Source organism: Poecilia latipinna, unplaced genomic scaffold (genome assembly GCF_001443285.1).
Source record: "Poecilia latipinna isolate Pla-1442-1.1 unplaced genomic scaffold, P_latipinna-1.0 Scaffold5762, whole genome shotgun sequence".
Lineage (NCBI taxonomy): Eukaryota > Metazoa > Chordata > Actinopteri > Cyprinodontiformes > Poeciliidae > Poecilia > Poecilia latipinna.
The window spans coordinates 4-2,458 of record NW_015118378.1 but is presented as its reverse complement, the minus strand read 5'-3'; the positions used below and the strand labels follow the sequence as shown (position 1 = coordinate 2,458).

At 40.2% G+C, this 2,455-nt stretch overlaps 2 long non-coding RNA genes across 2 annotated transcripts in view; one reads left to right on the top strand and one right to left on the bottom strand.

Annotated features, from left to right (window-relative positions):
- Positions 1–1,425, bottom strand: part of LOC106943719 (uncharacterized) — a 7,578-nt gene extending 6,153 nt beyond the window's left edge. The window contains exons 1-2 of the long non-coding RNA XR_001423992.1: positions 1,412–1,425; positions 1,234–1,335 (exon numbers count right to left, since the gene is read on the bottom strand). This is a non-coding gene — a long non-coding RNA (uncharacterized LOC106943719). The remainder of the gene's footprint in view (positions 1–1,233; positions 1,336–1,411) is intronic.
- On the top strand, positions 621–1,284 carry LOC106943721 (uncharacterized). The gene is made up of 2 exons (XR_001423994.1): positions 621–727; positions 868–1,284. It is a non-coding gene; the product is annotated as an uncharacterized LOC106943721 (long non-coding RNA).
- Positions 1,426–2,455: the final 1,030 nt, after the last annotated feature.

Below are 2,455 nucleotides of genomic sequence, written 5' to 3'. Positions count from 1 at the left end.
TTATATGAATAAATATAAATTAAATAAATGACTCTGATTGGCTAGCTGATTAATTCTTTTTTCTGATTGGCTAGCTTATTAATGCTGGTTCTGATTGGCTAGCTTATTGCTGGCACTGATTGGCTAGATGATTAATGCTTTTTATGAATGCTAGCTGATTACTGCTTTTTATGAATGCTAGCTGATTAATGCTGGTTCTGTTTGACTGGCTTATTGCTGGCTCTGATTGACTATCTGATTCATGCTGGCTCTCATTGGCTAGCTTATTGCTGGCACTGATTGGCTAACTGATTAATGCTTTTTCTGATGAGCTAGCTGATTAATGCTCACTCTGATTGGCTAGTTGATTAATGTTCGCTCTGATTGGCTAGCTGAATAATTCTTTTTTTTGATTGGCTAGCTGATTAATGCTGGTTCTGTTTGGCAAGCTCATTGCTGGCACTGATTGGCTAGCTAATTAATGCTTTTTCTGATGAGCTAGCTGATTAATGCTCGCTCCGATTGGCTAGCTGATAAATTCTTTGTTCTGATTGGCTAGCTGATTAATGCTGGTTCTGTTTGGCTAGCTTACTGCTGGCAATGATTGGCTAGCTGATTAATTCTTTTTCTGATGAGCTAGCTGATTAATGCTCGCTCTGATTGTCTAACTGATTAATTCTTTTTTCTGATTGGCTACCTGATTAATGCTTTTTCTCATGAGCTGGCTGATTAATGTTCGCTCTGATTGGTAGCTGATTAATTCTTTTTTCTGACTGGCTAGCTGATTAACGCTCCCTCTGATTGGCTAGTTAATGAAGTCTTGCTCTGATTGGCTAGCTAATTAATGCTGGATCTGATTGACTAGCTGATTCATTCTGGCTCTGATAGGCTAGCTGATTAATTCTAGCTCTGATTGGCTGTCTGATTAATGCTGGCTCTGATTGGCTCACTGATTAATGCTTTTTCTGATCAGCTTGCTGATTAACGGTGGCTCTGATTGGATAGCTAATTAATGCTGGTTCTGTTTGGCTAGCTTATTGCTGGGACTGATTGGCTATCTGATCGACGCTGGTTCCTATTGGCTAGCTGATCGACGAAAAGGTCCAGAGAGCAGAGAGATGCTGCTGGTTCTGGTTTCTAACTTCGCTGCATTTGATCTGAACTGATGACAAGAGGAACCGTTGACCTCTGACCCCCAGGACAGGTCACATGATCTCTAACAGCATTCTGGGTCAGGAACATTCAGTGACTCACCTGGCAGGAAATAACCTTCAAAATGATATAAAAGACCCGCACAGACGATGAGAACCAGAACCAGCAGAACCAGCAGAGTTGAGGCCCAGGATGGAAACGGTTCTGTGGAAAAACAGAGAAACATTGACCTCACTCTGACCTTTGACCTTTATCAGCAGGTCTGACCTGATGCTCTGACCTTTCTTTACATATNTGATTAATGTTCGCTCTGATTGGCTAGCTAATTAATACTTTTTTCTGATTGGCTAGCTGATTAATGCTGGTTCTGTTTGGCTAGCAGATTAAATCTAGCTCTGGTTGGCTAGCTGATTAATTCGACGTCAGACTGGCTTGCTGATTAATGCTGGTTCTGTTTGGCTAGCTTATTGCTGGCATTGATTGGCTACCTGATTAATGCTTTTTCTGATGAGGTAGCGGATTAATTCTCCCTCAGATTGGCTAGCTGAAAAATTCTTTTATCTGATTGGCTAGCTGATTAATGCTGGTTCTGTTTGGCTAACTTATTGCTGGAAATGATTGGCTAGCTCATTAATGCTTTTTCTGATGAGCTAGGTGATTAATGCTTGCTCTGATTAGCTAACTGATTAATGTTTTTTTTTTTTGATTGGCTAGCTAATTAATGCTGGTTCTGTTTGGCTAACTTATTGATGGCACTGATTGGCTACCTCATTAATGCTTTTTCTGATGAGCTAGCTGATTAATTTTCACTCTGATTGGCTAGCTGATAAAATCTAGCTGTGATTAGCTAGCTGATTAATTCTCCCTCAGATTGGCTAGCTGTTTAATGCTGGTTCTGTTTGGCTAGCTTATTGCTGGCACTGATTGGCTAGCTGATTAATGCTTTTTCTGATGAGCTAGCTGATTAATGCTCGCTCTGATTGGCTAGCTGATTAATGCTGGTTCTGTTTAGCTAGCTCATTGCTGGCAATGATTGGCTACCTGATTAATGCTTTTTCTGAAGAGCTAGCTGATTAATGTTCGCTCTGATTGGCTAGCTGATTAATGTTTTTTTTTTGATTGGTTAGCTAATTAATGCTCGCTCTGATTGGCTAACTGATTAATGTTTTTTTTGATTGGCTAGCTAATTAATGCTGGTTCTGTTTGGCTAACTGATTTATGTTTTCTGATTGGCTAGCTGATTAATGCTGGTTCTGTTTGGCTAGCTTACTGCTGGCAATGATTGGCTACCTCATTAATGCTTTTTCTGATGAGCTAGCTGATT